The sequence below is a fragment of the Eriocheir sinensis genome, chromosome 14 (assembly GCF_024679095.1).
Source record: "Eriocheir sinensis breed Jianghai 21 chromosome 14, ASM2467909v1, whole genome shotgun sequence".
NCBI lineage: Eukaryota > Metazoa > Arthropoda > Malacostraca > Decapoda > Varunidae > Eriocheir > Eriocheir sinensis.
In genome coordinates, this window is record NC_066522.1 from 3,765,482 (window position 1) to 3,783,512 (window position 18,031).

General features: G+C 45.5%; 1 protein-coding gene across 7 annotated transcripts in view; it reads left to right on the forward strand.

Moving 5' to 3' along the window:
• The window catches only part of LOC126998341 (3-hydroxyisobutyryl-CoA hydrolase, mitochondrial-like), a 155,924-nt gene that overhangs the window by 131,787 nt on the left and 6,106 nt on the right, over positions 1-18,031 (forward strand). For 2 of the 7 annotated variants that reach the window (XR_007752782.1, XR_007752785.1), the window contains exon 9: positions 819-9,085. The exons of 3 other annotated variants lie outside the window; for them this stretch is intronic. The gene's annotated coding sequence lies outside the window, so the exon portion shown is untranslated. The remainder of the gene's footprint in view (positions 1-818; positions 9,086-18,031) is intronic. 2 more of the 7 variants (XR_007752784.1, XR_007752783.1) reach the window with 2 other exon arrangements.

Consider the following 18,031-nt stretch of genomic DNA (forward strand, 5'->3'; position numbering starts at 1 on the left):
CATTCCACCACGTGGATCACAAGTGTGTATTCAGAACTGCCAGCCAATTGTAAGGCAGCCGCCTTCAACTGCGGCTTCAGAACGACCTGTTCTCACTTCCCATTTTCTGCCTATTACCAAGGTACGTATTTTGAGATAACAAGAGTAAAGTCGAAAAAAATTGTGATAACAAGGGAGTCAAGTCGAAAAAAAAAAGTATTTTTTTCCACGGGCCGGAACCAATAAGCGCTTTTTCATGTATTTCAATATCTCGAGTTTCGCAATCCTCGAGTTTAACGCTATACCTTTGGAATGAAGCAAGCGCGAAACTCGAGAGGGTACTGTAGTTGAGTCAGAGGGGGGATGAGTAGGAGGAATATGCCCTGAATTCTCTAGAGTGGAATTTTTAGAGAGAGTTTGAGTGAAAAGTTCATCTTTAGAAACAGAAGTGACAGCTGTGCTGCCATAGGGACTAAGGAGAGGTGGGAGAGATGAAGTGAAATTGTTAGAGATATTTTTGGCAAGGTGCTAGAAATCTGGAAGAATTAGAGGAACCAAGGTTGCAGCACTTTCTATTTGTAGGTTGTGTGTATGTACTTGAGGGATGACAGAAACACACAAGTCTCTTAAGTAGGTTCTGTTCCAGTGAAAACGAGTACAGGCAGTTACGGGTGCATGTAGAGCACCTTGACAGAGGGGTGGAACGCACCTAACTGACTCAGTTGTCTCTGGGCTCCTTAACGTCACCTGCTAGCTAACTAAACTATCCGCTAGCTAACTAAACTACCTGATAGCTAACTAAACTAATCCACACCTCCCTTCCCCCTTCATGCTCATAGCAAGGTCTTGAGCGGACTGCTTCAGCTTTATACGTTCTGAGCAGCAAGGGGCTGGATCGTTACGGTGAGCGGCCTGCTCATTCAGACTCGGGGGCTGGCTGTGGGGAAGTGCACACGCTGGTTACACCACCAGATGCGGCGGCTCAGTAGCCGGACAATGTAGGCTCGCGACTTGCCCAGTCCCATGATGGTGCCAACTTTGTCCTGTAGCGGGCTTCGCTGCAAACCCAATCACGACGCGAGGGATGCGGAGTCTATGCGCTAGATCCATGCTGATCCTGTAGCACCCTGTAAATAGTTGTATATATATCTCGCTAATAAATCAGTTGCTGTCAGAATATCACCGTGTTTGGTTCTCCCTCTCATGAACTAAGAAGTTGGACTGCCTGGAGTAACACCTGCTACATTGGTGACCCCTGAGTGATGCAAGCTGCTCCCTCGCCTCTTGTCACAATGGATACACCCTCCACCAACACTCTCGCAGACCCCAACCCAGCCGCAGCCGCACAAGTCAAGCTACCGACCTTCTCTACGATCGACGCACATATCTGGTTCTGGCAAGGAGAAGTACAATTCCGCCTCAGAAATGTGAGCAACCCAACCTCATGGGCAAACCACGTCTTAGCTGCTCTCCCAGACGAACTTTTTCCACGCGTCTTGGAATGGTTGGAAGCCAAGGGCGATGCCGCCATCAAATACGACGCCCTGGAAACCTACCTACTTCAGCATTTTACATCTTCCCCAGCAGCGTGAGTGTCACGGCTCCTCCAGCTCTCACAACCACCGCTTGGCGATCAGAAACCTGACACCCTCCTCGAGATGCGACCCCTGGCAAGGCTCCCTCCAGCCACCGAAGGGACGTTTCGACATCTAGATCTGCTGCGGGCACTGTGGCTCCTCCGCCTCCCCGAATCCATCTGCGCTGCCATTCCCAACGCAGAGGAAATCGATAAGGATGACCTGCAGCAACAGGTAGACCGCCTAGTCGACGCACTCACGGCTTCAACCCGCCGCATCAACGCCGTGCCTTCCGACACCCCACCATCATTCCAGGATGATGAGGTTGATGTCGCAGCAGCACACCGCTACCACAGAGAACCTGACAAACACCGGCGCAACAGTACCACGCCCCGTGGCCACGATCAGACCAGCAAGGGCCCAAAAAGAAGTTCACCGAGCAGCTCTGCTACTACCACGCCAAATTCGGCCCCAAGGCAACAACCTGCCAACCAGGATGCTCGTGGCCAAAAAACGGGTAAGGCGGCCGCCGTGCATCGCGGCTGCCCCCATCGGTGTTAACGCCTTCTTCCTCTCTGATCCTGCAACGGGGGTGCGTTTCCTAGTCGACACTGGCGCTGCCCGTTCCCTCCTGCTCGCTGCACGATGGAAGAAGCCCCGTCAACAGGTGTCCAACATCCAACTCGCCGTGGCCAACGGCACACCTATACCAACGTACGGCCGTCGGCACCCCGATATCAGAATCAGCGGCCGCACATTCGGATGGAGCTTCATAGTGGCAGACATCACTCTTCCCCGCCTTGGGGCAGATTTTCTAGCCCACTACCAGCTCGTCGTGGACGTCGCCAGATGTCGGCTGGTGGACGCAGCCTTCCTTACCACCACCCCCATTGCCGCCGCTCCCACCAAGTTCACCCTACAGGTTGTCGAGGTGACTGACGGCTTCGCTCACCTTCGCAACACCTACCCCGATGTCTTCAAGCCAGAACTCCGACAACAGCCAAAACATTCGGCAAAACATGGAATCTATCACCATATAAAGACATCAGGCCCCCCAGTGTTCTCCAAATTTCATCGTCTGGCCCCTGACAAGCTCGCCGCAGCAAAACATACCTTCATCAAGCTCAGTCAAGCCCCTGGGCGTCACCACTTCACATCGTTACGAAGAAGGACAGCTCCCTCCGCCCCTGTGGTGACTATAGGCGCCTCAACGCAAGAACAGAGCCAGACCACTACCCGCTGCTTCACATAGCCGACATCACCTTCCTCCACGGCGCCAAAATCTTCTCAAAATTAGACCTACTGAAGGGCTACTACCAGGTCCCCATGCACCCGGAGGACATCCCAAAGACCGCCATCACCACGCCCTTTGGTACTTTCACATTTAATTACAGCTGTTTTGGCCTCCGAAACTCTGGCGTCACCTTCCAACGGATGATGGACGGAATCCTCGGCGACTTACCTTTCTGTGCCTGCTACATCGACGACATCCGCATATTTTCTTCATCAAAAGAACACCTTCGACATCTCTCAGAAGTACTGGGGTGCCCTCAGGAGAATGGCCTGGTGGTACGCTACGATAAGCGTGTAGTCGGCGCCAGAGAGGTGGACTTCTTAGGGCACCATCTCTCTCCTTCAGGCGTTTCACCCCTACCAGACAAGGTGACTACAATCTGAAGATTCCCCACGCCCACCACAGTCAAGGCCCTCCAAGAATTCGTGGGAATGGTCAACTTTTCACCGCTTCCTCCCCAGGATCGCTTCCACCATGGCGCCACTATATGCAGTACTAGCAGGCAAACCCAAGGACCTGACATGGGGCCCTTCTCAAGCAGACGCTTTCCAGAAAGCAAAAGACCCCCTCGCCGTGGCAACCGTCCTTGCTTTTCCAGTTCCTGGGAAGCCAATCGTCACCACGGACGCAAGCAACATCGCCATTGGCGCTGTTTTGGAACAAATCACCCATGGCTAGCCACGCCCTTTGAGTTTCTTCAGCCGCAAACTCCTTAAGGCTGAAAGGCACTACTCCGCCTTCGACAGAGAACTTCTCGCCGTCCACCAAGCCGTCCGCCACTTCCTGGAGGGTGCAACCTTCACCATCCAGACCGACCACATGCCCATGGTTCACGCCTTTACTAGACAGACGGACGCCTGGTCTCCACAACAGCGCCGGCACCTCTCAGCCATCTCTGAGTTCAACTGCACCTTCAGACACCTTCCAAGCAGGAAGAACCCTGTAGCCGACGCCCTCTCCAGAGTCGAGATAGACGCAGTTCAACTGGGATTCAACTACAACCTCCTTGCCCAGGAGCAGCAACGGAACCCCGAGACGACAGCAGCATGGCCCTAAAGTGGAAGGACGTTCCCCTGGGTGTTTCCGGTACCACCATCCTCTGCGACGTCAGCAACGGGCGACCACGCCCATGGATACCAGCATCCCTTCGCCGTCACGTTTTCGACCTGGTCCACGACCTGTTACATCCTTCAGGACGAGCGACAATACAACTGCTAACTCAAACGTTCGTATGGCACGGCATCTCCCACGATGCGGGGAACTGGGTTCGGTCCTGCTCTTCCTGCCAGAAATCCAAAGTCCACCGACACACTGAGACTCAGAAATAAAGTAATTGATTACCTTTTCAATTACGGGTAAGGCAAAAAAAGCTTCACTTATTAATTTATGTACCTAATAGCCAGCAAAACTATAAAATCGAGCCTCTGTAAGGTCCAGTGGTATCTAACCTATAGGCTACTCTCCTTTATTTTTTATTTTAGGTCTGCTTGAAAACTTATTCGTTTGAATATATGATGATTTACCATCATTATTTACAACAAAAGGAATTTAAGTTTAAACAATTATTGTGGCCCAAGGATTAGCCCCAGGTCATACTTTTAATTAGTACGAAATTAATATTATTACTTTCTTTTTCTCAGATTCTCGACCTTTGCTACTTGCTATGCCACCAAAGCGTGTTCGGTTAAGTGGAAGCGCATACAAAAAGATGAGAAAGAAGCGAAAGATGGAAGATGAGGAGCTTGCTGGTTCATTAAACACCTTCATTGTGAAGACTAAAAAGAGTGAAACTTGTGTTCTAAATGAAGATCTCGTGAGTGAATGTGAAGATACAGAGGAAAAGGAGTCTAGGGATTTATTTGAGGAGTCTGAGTCTGAGCCTGATAAGGAAGAGATCAGGAAGTGATCGGGAGGCTGAGGAGTGTAAGGAAGAACCTAATTGTGAGGGAAGAGCAGGACTTGAGTATATTCAGAGAAGCGACTTTGGATTGATTCCATTTGGCCACTTGACATCTGATGTCCGTGATACTCTTGTTTCTATTGGAGCTGAAAAAGTTCAGTATTCAAAAGGGCCCTTTGTTACTGGAAGTAAGGGTAGAAAAATGACTGAGGCATATGGTTCTACAGGAAACTTGCAGATGGTAAAGGTGAAATTGTGAAGAGAATCTGTCTGCTCTACTCACCAGCCAAAGAAGCAACATACTGTTTTTGCTGTGTTCTGTTTCCACATACTCCACAGAATGCAATTTCCAAGTTCGAGTCACCGGAAGGATTTAATGGTGGAGGGAAGTGGAAGGACAGTAGTACTCCTATTGCTGTACATGAGATTACAACCTGGCACTGAAAAGCCTTCCTTGCATGGAAAGAGGCAGAGGAATGCCTTAGGGAGGAGAAGGGTTATGATAAGGAATTTGCTATAGGCAATTGAATGCTGAGAGATACAAAGGAAGACAGATACTGTTGCGAATTATTTCCTGTACAGGTAACTCTCGATTTACGCGAGTATTGTGTCCTTGAAGAGGTCGCGTAAATCAAAAACAATGTTAATCAAACAAGAGGTAGGTTTCTATCAAAAAATAAATATTCACTTCATTCAGTGGAGAGAGAGAGAGAGAGAGAGAGAGAGAGAGAGAGAGAGAGAGAATATCCATATCACCCAGATATCCACTCAGGCACTCGGTCTCAGCCTCACTCGTGTGAGGAAGAAATGAGGGACACCATGAGCGACTGGCTAGTATTGGTACCGGTACCGAGCAGTCTGATACCGGTACCGTACCGTATAGCTGGTACCATTAGTACCGGTACTGGTACCAGTACCTGCCCACCCCTATTGTTGAGTAGCGTGGCAGCATGGGTACTGTATTGTTGTTCAAGTAGCGTGCGGGAAGAACTGAGCTTAGCTGTGTGGCCGCAGCACCGTGTGAGTCCAGTTGCGTGAGACATCTGGTGGCCACTCCATAAAATATTGCATATAAGTGAAAAAATGTGTAAATTAAACATTTATTTGGATTTTGCACCCCGCGTTATTTAAAAAACGCGTAAACCAAACTTGCGTAAATCTTGGCTTCCAGAAATTTGGCGTTCCAAGGAAGCATTGACTATATTGGCACAGTTGACACATCAGATATGAAAAGAGAAGGGAATTTCATGGCACTAATATGATTCATTGCTGACTCTGATCCAGTTCTCCAAAAACACTTGGATAAAAACAAAGATGGGGCTAAAGGAAGGGCTATTTACTTATCTCCAGTGATACAAAATGAATGCATTGCCTTGCTGGCTAAAGCCATACGAGAAAAACTTGTGGCAGATGTTAAGGAGAGCAAATATTATGGTGTCATGTGTGACTACTCCAGATATCTCACACCAGGATCAACATTCCTTAGTTGTACGCTATGTAGTTCTGAAAGAAGGACAATTTGCTGTGAAACAAACATTTCTAGGGTGCATGAAGCTTGAGGGGTAAAATGCTGAAACCATTGAGGAAGGAATTCGTAGTGGCCTGGAGTCCTTTGGTTTAGACTTCAACAATTGCAGGGCTGTTTGTTTTGATAATGCCAGTGTCATGGTTGGGAAACACACAGGTGTTCAACGTCGACTATGTGAAAAACTCAAAAATTGTGTTTATTAACTTTAACAATCATAGTCTCAACTTGGCAGATGCAGTTAAAGCTGATGTGGGTTCAATGACCTTTTTCAATGTGCTTAACGAAGTTTTCAATTTCTTCAGCCGAAGCACAGGAAGGTGGGATGCAATGAAGAAAATTACTGCTACAACTCTGAAGAGTAGCACTAACCCAATGGAGCTCTAGGGCAGATGCCACCCATGCCCTTGAGACTGAATTGGATGGAGTGCTGGGGGCCCTAGAAAATATATCTTCATCAGAAAATTTCACAGCTGAGTCACGGGCAGACAGTGAGGCACTTTTGAAAGGAATTCTTAATTTTAAATTCTTGGCACTTCTTTCATTCTGGACCCCAGTTTTGAGAAAGATGGATATTGTTAAAAAACGCCTCCAGTGTCCTGAGATGACTTTTTAGGATGCTCATGAAGCCCTTGAAGCATTAACCACATGGTTACAAGAGAACCGGGATATCAGTGCCCATGAAGCAGTCACCAAAAGCATAGAACTGTGCAACAAGTGGGAGGTAGAAATCGAAATTAAACGAGTGCGCCGAAAAAAAGTGTATGCCTGGAGAATTGGCCAGGGATGAACCACTCACCCCTCAGCTTGACATGAAGCGAAAACTTTTTGTAGCAGTTGATCGACTTGTTGAAGAAGTGCAGTCAAGAAGTGCTCGACTTCGGGAGATAGATGGCCATTTTGGAGTTCTGCGCCCTAAAGTTATTTTGTAAGAATGAACAAGAAATTGACACAGTTTGCAAGGACGTGGCCCAAAAATAATATGAAGACATCAGCTTCAGAGCTCTGTCAAGAAGTGCAAGATTTAAAGTTCCTAGTGAAGAAGAGAATTCCAGAAACGGCTCCAGAACGCCTTGTCTTCATTAAGAAATATGGTGAAGGATTCGCTAACTTTCGTGTTGCACTGAGGCTTTGACTGACTGGGGATATCAGTTGCCTCTTGTGAAGGGTCTTTCAGCAAACTGAAGCTCATCAAGACATACCTGAGGAGTTCCATGGGCCAAGATAGACTGCCAGATCTCCTGCAGTTCCCTCCTTCGCTCCTACCCCAGGTGGGAGGGCTTGCCCATAAGGTCACTCAGCACGTCAGAGTTACTGAGGCGTGCGTCTGCTTCGTTGAGCGAGAAGTCCTCCATTACTCTACTTTCAGTCTGTCCAGCTAGGCATTCCCTCATCGTCAGCCGTGGTTACCGCCACTTCTGCCACCTCACTTTCATATCTCTTAAGGAGATTTATATGAACCATCTTCATCTCATTTCTCCTGCCGGGGGTGGACAAAACATAGTTAACTGCCCCAGACTTCCTGACGATATGAAAAAGGCCCCGATACCTAGCCTGCAGAGGTATTTTTACAGGATTAAACAATAATACATTGTCTCCTGGCTCAAAGGTTCTCTCTACTGCTCTCTAATCATAAGTTATCTTCATCTTTGCCTGGACTGTTTCTAGGTTTTCCGACACTTATCGCCGGGCACACTCCTCATTTCCTTTCCTCATTTTGACTACGTACTCAGCAAGCTTCTCAGTCTCCCCTTCTTCCATGCACACCTCGTACAAGATCATGAGGTTCTCCCTTGGCTTAATGATCCTACCGAACATTAACTCGAACGGGGAGTAACCCATGCAGTCTCTCCTGCTTCACGGAGCGAATCACATAGAGAGCGATCTGAATACCCTCATCCCAGTTTCGATCGTTCTCAAAGGCATACCTAATGAGGACGCTCTTAAGGGTCCTATGGAACCTTTCGAGGCATCCTCAACTCTGGGGATGGTAAAGGGATGAAGCAACATGTTTAATTCCCATTTTAGACATGGTCTGCTTGAAGAGCCCTCCCATGAAGTTACTTCCCTGGTCAGTCTGAACCACCCTAGGGACCCCGAACTTACTGAATACGTCCATCAACCTGGGAATCAGCTTACGAGACACAGTACTTGACACAGGTATAGCATCTGGGTATCTGGTTGCCCTACACATCAGTGTGAGAAGAATCTCATTTCCAGCTCTCGATCGTCCGTGGCAATGGGCCTACCACGTCAACTACTATATTTGAAAAGGGCTCCTCCACAACAGGAATGGGATGAAGAGGCACTGGTTTAGGAGAACTACTTCCTACCAATTGCCACTTCCTACACCTTCTCCAAAATGCTCTAATATCCCCCAACATTCCCGGCCCCCCAAAAATAGTTCACCACAGAATCACCTGTTTTTCTGGGCCCAGATTCACTTACGCCTTGCAGATACAACAATCTTAAGTGGATCCAATATGGCGGAGATAAGAATGTCATATCTTGAGACTCACAAAAAAATGTAAAGTCCGTCATGTTTAGACTTTCCTGCCTTAACGCTGTTTCACACTCCCGCCGACAGACGGCATAGTGTGTTGTTGACATTTTTCGTTCAACCAATGGCAGTGCTCGATATACATACGTACTCTAGAGACAGTAGCCAATCACAGGAACCACAACGCCTGTGCAGCACGTGGCCCAGTGACAGAGACAGGCACTGTCTGTGACAGAGGCAGGCGATGTTGTCTGCCCCACCGTGAGTATGGAAGTGAGGAAGTTCAAGTAAGCCAATCACTTGTCATGCGGTGAGTCAGCTTAGTAATGGTATATTGTTGCTAGAACGTGCTAGTGAGTGAAACTTTTTTGTTAACCTGCATGAAGGTATCCTTAAGGTAACATTATAAACATGTCTTTCTGTCAGTTCTTAGCCGTGATCGACTTTATCCTCCAAGTTGTCCATGATCGCCCAAAAACATTTGACTTTACCATGATGCCAGGCGACGAGTAAAAAGATTAGTATGTCAGGCAAAGCATAAATATGAAGAAACTATTGCGGCCAACTGTGAAAATAATCCGAAATCCTTCTTCAGTTACATAAACATCAGAAAGGCGATCAGAAGTGGAATTGGACCCTTAACAAACAGCGACGGTGCACTAGTGACTGACAGCCAACATGTTGCAAACCTATTAAACAATTACTTTTCCACGGTGTTTAATACTAACAGTCCTCCCACCACTACCACCAACACCAGTACTAATGTAAATCCCGAGCATGCATTGCCTAACTTTGAAATAACAACCGATGAAGTCCTTAAAGCCCTCCAATCACTTAAAACAAATAAAAGTCCTGGACCTGACAAAGTATATCCTACTCTGCTCAAAGAAACAAAGAGCGAAATACTGTCTTCCCTCACAACCATATTCAATATGTCCTTGCGACAAGGCATTGTCCCTTCAGATTGGAAAAAGGCTAATGTGACACCGATTTTTAAGAAAGGAGACAAAAAAGTACCAGGTAATTACAGGCCCATTAGTCTAACTTCGGTTGTAGGTAAGCTACTTGAGGGCATAATTAGAGACAAAATTCAAGGTAACTACCTTGAAAGCCACTCATTAATTGGGGACTCACAACATGGCTTCCGTAACAAAAGATCCTGCCTATCAAATCTATTAACCTTTTATAACGACCTTTTCACGGTTTATGACGTAACCAAATCACTGGACGTGGTCTATCTTGAATTCCATAAAGCGTTTGATAAAGTCCCACATCATAAATTACTTTACAAATTAAAGCAAATAGGTATTGATGGTCAAGTACACCAATGGATCGCGAATTGGTTGAGCAACAGACAACAAAGAGTAGTGATTGACGGATTTAACTTAGAGTGGGCGCCGGTCACTAGTGGCGTCCCTCGGGGCTTGGTTCTTGGCCCAGTGCTCTTCATTATTTACATCAATGATGTGGATGTTGGACTCAATAATCGCATTAGTAAATTTGCAGATGACACAAAGATTGGTAACTCGGTTCACACTGACGAAGACAGGCAAAACCTCCAAGAGGATTTGCACAAAATTTCAGCTTGGTCGGATAGATGGGAGATGCCCTTTAATGTAGACAAGTGCCAGGTCCTCCAAGTTCGAACAAGGAATAAAAAATTCTATTACGAAATGCACGGCGTTAAACTCAAAAACGTTCAATGCGTTAAGGACTTGGGGGTCAAAATCGCGTCAAACCTCAAATTCTCACAGCAATGCATCGATGCAGCAAATAAAGCGAATAGAATGTTGGGCTTCATTAAAAGAAACTTTGTATTCAAGAATAAAGATGTAATACTTCCATTCTACAATATTTAGTCAGACCCCACTTGGAATATGTGGCACAGTTTTGGTCTCCCCACCATGCAAAGGACATTGCTAAATTAGAAGGTGTTCAGCGTCGGGCAACAAAAATGATCCCTTCCTTGCTCAACAAATCTTATGAAGAAAGGCTTTCCACCCTTAAGGGGCTACCCAACAACTGGACAATAATATTCATTAAAAAAAAAAGTTTGCAGTACTTTTTCTTCAAACTTTCAGGGTCTGTTTAAAATCTAGGTGCCGAGATTGGGTCAAAATTTGAACATGCTAGTGCATAGCGTTATGATGTTATGAATGTATGACGTCATACGTTAATCCAAATTATGAAATTTGTCCTAGAGACTTCAGATTTTGTATGGTGTTACTTAAATAACATAGTAACAGCCCCACAATTTGTTTTTTGTCATAACTGTCAATACGCGTCTAGAAATAGCTGTCGAAATTTGGTATAAGTTATGACGTCACTTTTTCCCATCATTAAATTCCCCCGAGGCTAAACTTCTCACTATTCCCAAAAAATAGAATTGTGGCGATGTAGACAATCCCTTCATGTATATCTATGAGCATTTTCAAGGAGCTGCAAATGTTTTTCTATTTAGCATTTTCTTTTAAACTTGTAAATTTGATGTTTTGAGATAAACGCGTTTAAAGATTTAGTTATCACATATCTATGACAAATATAGCGCGATTTGATTTATTTTCACACACAAAAGTCCCTCACATATACTGAATAAAATAACAATGAATCACCGTACAATATCAATATTTAATGTAGTTACAAGAACGAAATTTGTTCAGAACTTACCCACGAATCCTGTCGTATTTATTCTTGGTGTCTTATTGTTGTCTTCTTGTGCTTTTATCGGTAAAATACCTCACTGCTGGGGTGTTTTCACAGTGCCAAATCACTGCAGAGGGGTTTATTTTACCAGCATACATTTTTTCCCACAACTGCAATACGCAAACTCTTCACCCATTGTAGAAGGCTTTCCTCATCTACAATCACATATTTTGTATCGATATTGTCACTCTTCTTCTCTTCTTCTAGTGCAGGAACATTACTCAGTTTGAAGCCTGACCTGGTAACGTGTTGTGGTGGTGGTGGTGTCCCAGGCGGTGATGAGTCACGGCGTCCTGCCCGCGGCGGTGGTGGTGGTGTTCCGAGCCTCGCGCCAGTCTCCTGTTCCTCTTGATTTTTGTCTCTTCGTTTCTTCCTTCTAGCCTCACGTAGCTTCTTGAATCTTTCTCTTGTTCGAGGAGCCATAGCTGTGTCCCCAATAATATGTTGACAACAAGACAACATAAGAGGGGTGAACGATCCGTAAAGAAGGCGAGTGTTGTGGCGATGGAGCGTGACACAATGCACTCATCAGTGTTTACGGGGTAACTGATTGGCCGTGACCGCCTGGATCTGCTCGCAAACACACTTCGACGTACGTCTAGCAACTCTGTAAACCTCCTGGCAGCAAGTGGAGCGCATGAGGGCGGAAAACAAGGAAGAAAAGAAGCGAAAACTAACCATAAACGGCGGGTGTATAGAGTTTAAAGTCCCGCGGTGCTTTAAAATGCATACGCCCGCCGTCCCTTTAAATGGTATTTAAAACATTTTTGAGGAAAAATCTTTACATCACTGTTTTCTTATATATTTTTACTATTCAAATCAGCAAAAAAAAAAATTGGGTTGGTGGTCCATTTTTTGGCCTCCCAGTTGTTGGGTAGCCCCTTAACATGTTCTCTCTTGAGAAACGTCGCCTCCGAGGAAAACTGATCGAATGTTTTAAAATACTTAATGGTTTCACGAATGTAGACAGATCAACATTGTTTATGATCGAGGACACTTTGCGGACGAGGAACAATGGCATAAAACTCAAATTTAGACAAGTAAATTCAGACTGCACCAAATTTTTCTTCACCAAAGTTGTAGTGCGAGAATGGAATAAGCTCCCACCGTCAGTGGTCCAGTGTAACACAATTGACTCCTTCAAAAACAAGCTCAACCGTCACTTCCTTCAACTTAATATCAACTAGAGTTGAAATGCAACGTTTTGGAGCCTTCTGATTAATGTAGAATCACTTGGGTTTAAGGACAGACCACCTAGTCTGGACCATGGGGTCTGTGTGGTCTGATTTTCTATGTAAATCTATGTAAATCAGTCTCATGACCTTGTTTTGACCTCCTCTGTAGGTAAAAGTGTAAAATACTAGCATGCACCAAGTTATCTCACCATGGAGAGGGGAAGGGATATGGGGGCACACACACCAGTATGTGATGTCATTTCAGTATTTTCATAGAGGTGAGGCTGGCTACTGAGCAGCAGAGCTTAGCAAACATATCAGTCATTAAGATTTGCCACTTCTGCCACCAGGGCACTGCCCAATAATGTGGCTAGGATTAGGAGCGGAGCTCAGACATTGTCAGCTGCTCAGCTATTGGGAAGTAGATAAAACTGAATACTTTCCAAAGAGCAACTTGCTGCATTATGGCTTAAAACAGTTTCTCTACTATAAGTGCAATAACAATAAGTAAAAAGCTCTTTCATAGTGCTTGAGATAAACTAACTTCCTATTATAACATAGATATTTTAAATTCACTATTAGAACTTAGTCATTGTATTTCTTTGTTGTCTTCATTTCCACAGATTAAGTCTCTCTCATTCACACCCAACCTCTCCTGAGAGACGGACGTGACCTCACCCCGCTGCGCTCCACAGCCTCGCTTACCCGCGCTTCACACCTTGTCAACCCTGTGTTTTCGTTGTGCTCTTGGGATTGCGTTTGCTTTCACGTGCGTTTGTGTGTTCTCGCTTGTGGACTTTGTGTGTTGCCTGTGATTTCCCGACACGTGTTTAGTGTGTGTTCGCTTGTGGTTTCTGCGAGTGGGTCTGCCTGTGGTTGCCTCTGTGATTTGTGTTTCCGGTGTTTTTGCGTGTGATCTGGCTGTTTCCAAGTGTTCTGCGTGGGTTTCAGAGTGTTTCAAGTGTGTTGTGTTTCCGGTGTTTGTGCGTGTGATTTGGCTGCTTCCGATTGTTCTGCGTGGGTTTCAGAGTGATTCAAGTGTGTTGTGTTTCCGGTGTTTCTGCGTGTAATTTGGCTGCTTCTGAGTGTTCTGCGTGGGTTTCAGAGTGATTCAAGTGTGTTGTGTTTCCGGTGTTTTTGCGTGTGATTTGGCTGTCTCCGAGTGTTCTGCGTGGGTTTCGGAGTGTTTCAAGTGTGTTGTGTTTCCGGTGTTTTTGCGTGTGATTTGGCTGTTTCCGAGTGTTCTGCGTGGGTTTCAGAGTGATTCAAGTGTGTTGTGTTTCCGGTGTTTTTGTGTGTGATTTGGCTGTTTCCGAGTGTACTACGTGGGTTTCAGAGTGTTTTGAGTGTGCTGTTGTGTTTCCGGTGTTTTTGCGTGTGATTTGGCTGTTTTCAAGTGTTCTGCGTGGGTTTCAGAGTGTTTTGAGTGTGTTGTGTTTCCAGTGCTTTTGCGTGTGATTTGGTTGTTTCCGAGTGCTCTACGTGGGTTTCAGAGTGTTTTGAGTGTGCTGTTGTGTTTCCGGTGTTTTTGCGAGTGACTTGAGGGTGTTTAATCGTGCTTATGCTTGAGTTTCTGAGTGTTTCGTGTGTTCCGAGTGTGTTGTGTTCCCGAGTGTTTCACGCATGATTTGGGTGTCGACAACTCACCCATTGAATTCCCTGAGGATTCAATCTGCTCCTCCTCACTACACCCTTTTTAAATCCCCTAGAGGATTAACACTTCCTACACCCCTTTCCCTCACCTCACCTAAGCCCCCCCACCCTCGCTCACCTCACATCCCTTTTGCTCCTACTCACTACAAATCCCCTAGAGGATTAGCCCTTCCTACTCCTCCCTCACCTCCACATATTTCTAAGCCCTCCCCCCCTCACTCACCTTACCTCACATCCTATTTACCCATTCCTTCACCCACCTCACCTCGCCTCTTTCTTAACCCTTCTTGATCTCACTCACCTCACATCCCTTCCTACTCCTCCTCTCTCCCACTTTACCTCCTTTCCCAAACCCCCTCTCACTCACCTCACCTATTTCCTAACCCTCCTTGATCTCACACACCTCACTCACCGCCTCTCTTTCCCCCTCTTTACTCACCTCACATCCCTTCCTACTCCTCCTCTCTCTCACTTTTCCTCCATTACTAAACTACCTCTCACACACCTCACCCCCTTTCCTAATCCCCTTCACTCTGTGTTTTTATCTCTTTCATTTCAACTAAGATGGCGCCTAAGAAGTGCAGTACTTGTAACGGTAGCTTCTCAGCTCACTTTTTTACAGGGCGTTCTGCTTTCTGTCGACTGTGTCTCTCCAAGCAGCATCTCGAGACAAGACTGCAGGAGCAGGAAGAGAAGATGGAAGAAGGCCAGAATAAAATAATAGAGCTTTCTCTCACCAGGCAGCATCTCGAGACAAGACTGCAGGAGCAAGAAGAGAAGATGGAAGCAGGTCAGAATAAAATAATAGAGCTTTCTCGCACTGTTGCCTCCTTGCAGGAATTCATCCAGGCTAACGTTGCTGTGGTGCCAAACCCTTCTCCAACCGCCCCCTTGCCCTCAGTGGTACTGTCGACACCAGCGGACAACACCACGCAACGGGAGGATGCTAGTGGCACCGCCCATGATGGCTTCACCGTCGTGAATGGAGGAGCCAAACCAGCCAGACAAGCGATTTATCCTGTTCATTGCTTCAACAGGTTTGCCATTCTGGAGGAGGAGGACGAGCAGGAGAGCACCTTCCTGGTGGATGACTCCATGATTCACCAGCAGGTCGTTGAGTTCTGCGGCAGAGTTCCTTGTCGAAGACGGAACTATTGTTATCCTGGTGCTGGGATCGACGATATAACTGCTGCTCTTGAGATCTCACCCCAGGCTACTAATGATTCACTGTTTGTTATTCACACAGGTACGAACGACGTCACCACGACCCGGTCTGAGGAACTCCTGGAGCCAGCAGTATAAGTCTAAATCCCCTAACATTTTGATTTCAGGAGTTCTACCATGGACTTGGGCGGAGAGCGACTTTTTCAGTAAGGCCTTCGGCCTAAACAACCGCTTACAGACTCTTTGTAGGGAGCTTGACGTGGAGCTCTTCAACGCATGGGACAATTTCTATGGAAAAAGTGAGCTCTTCCACAGGGACGGATTGCACCTGTCTCCCATCGGGGCAGCCAAATTCGGAAGGCTCCTCAACGACGCAGTATGTATCATCCGAGCAAAAAACGAGTCACAGCCACGTCCCTCCACCCCACCCGTGTAAATAGACGCCGTGCATCACAACAAACCCGTAACCGTGATCCCGCTAGTACCACCACCTCTATTACCAAGCCTCTAGATAACTTAAAAATCCTTAGTTTCAATGCGCGTAGCCTAAGAAACAAATTTGATGAACTGAGATGTCTTGCTCTAACAGAAAATTTTGACATAATTGCTATAACCGAAACATTTATCGACACCACAAATACTGATTTAAGTTCCGAATACAACATAGATGGCTACAGACTCTTCAACAAAGATCGTGTAAACCGTAGAGGCGGTGGCGTCGCCCTTTATGTCAAAAGCTATTTCCAACCCACTGACAAAACACCGGAAAACAGTAACGTTGAACATTTGTGCGTGCGAGTAAACATTGCAAAAGTCAATTTAAATATATGTCACCTACAGACCTCCCAGGCAATCACTCGATGACGACCTTGAAATGTACAGCGTCTTAAGGCAGTCACTTAATAATAACGACTCACTGATATTAGGAGACTTTAACCTCCCCCATATCGACTGGGCGACACTGTCAGGTACAGATGGCGAGTCACATAGAATGATCGAATTTCTAGAAGAAAATTATCTAAGCCAAATGGTTTCTGAGCCAACTCGACAAAATAATATACTCGACCATGTTATAACAACCCAAGATAACCTAGTCAGTAATGTCACGGTAGGAGAACACCTCGGTTCTTGCGATCATAAATTAGTGCGCGTCGACATTAGAGCTCAATCATCAGTGACTGAAAATAAAGTAAAGGTGCCCAATTTCAAAAGAGCTAACTTCGTAGAAATCCGACAAAAACAACAGAAATACAACTATCAGATGACAGCAACGTAGAGGAAGCCTGGCTAAGCTTTAAAAATCACTTACTCACTCAGCAGAACACATTCGTCCCCTTGTGCGAGAAGCGAATTAACACTAATAAAAGCCCACCGTGGTTTAATAGTGAAATTAAACAATCAGTCAATGAGAGAAAATTGTTTTACAGGTTAAAGAAAGAACAAAGCACGCCAGAAAACATTAGACTTTATAATGATGCCAGGCGACGAGTAAAAAGACTAGTAGGTCAGGCAAAGTGTAGATATGAAGAAAATATTGCAGCCAACTGTAAAAATAATCCAAAATCTTTCTTCAGTTACATAAACAACAGAAAGGCCGTAGAGGCGGTGGCGTCGCCCTTTTTGTCAAAAGCTATTTACAACCCACTGACAAAACACCAAGAGACAGTAACGTTGAACATTTGTGCGTGCGAGTAAACATTGCAAAACTCAATTTAAATATATCTGTCACCTACAGGCCTCCCGGGCAATCACTCGATGACGACCTTGAAATGTACAGCGTCTTAAGGCAGTCACTTAATAACAACGACTCACTGATATTAGGAGACTTTAACCTCCTCCATATCAACTGGGCGACACTGTCAGGTACAGAAGGTGAGTCACATAGAATGATCGAATTTCTAGAAGAAATTTATCAAAGCCAAGTGGTTTCTGAACCAACTCGACAAAATAACATACTCGACCTTGTTATAATGACCCAAGATAACCTAGTCAGTAATGTCACGGTAGGAGAACACCTCAGTTCTTGAGATCATAAATTAGTACACGTCAACATTAGAGCTCAAACATCAGTGACTGAAAATAAAGTAAAGGTGCCCAATTTCAAGAGATCTAACTTCGTAGAAATCCGACAAAAACTAACAAATACAACTATCAGATGACGGCAATGTAGAGGAAGCCTGGCTAAGCTTTAACAATCATTTACTCACTCAGCAGAACACATTCGTCCCCTTGTGCGAGAAGCGAAATAACACTAATAAAAGCCCACCTTGGTTTAATAGCGAAATTAAACACTTGGTCAAGGAGAGAAAATTGTCTTACAGGTTAAAGAAAGAACAAAGCACGCCTGAAAACATTAGACTTTATAATGATGCCAGGCGACGAGTAAAAAGATTAGTATGTCAGGCAAAGTGTAGATATGAAGAAAATATTGCAGCCAACTGTAAAAATAATCTGAAATCCTTCTTCAGTTACATAAACAACAGAAAGGCGATCAGAAGTGGAATTGAACCTTTAACAAACAGCGACGGTGCACTAGTGACTGACAGCCAACACATTGCAAA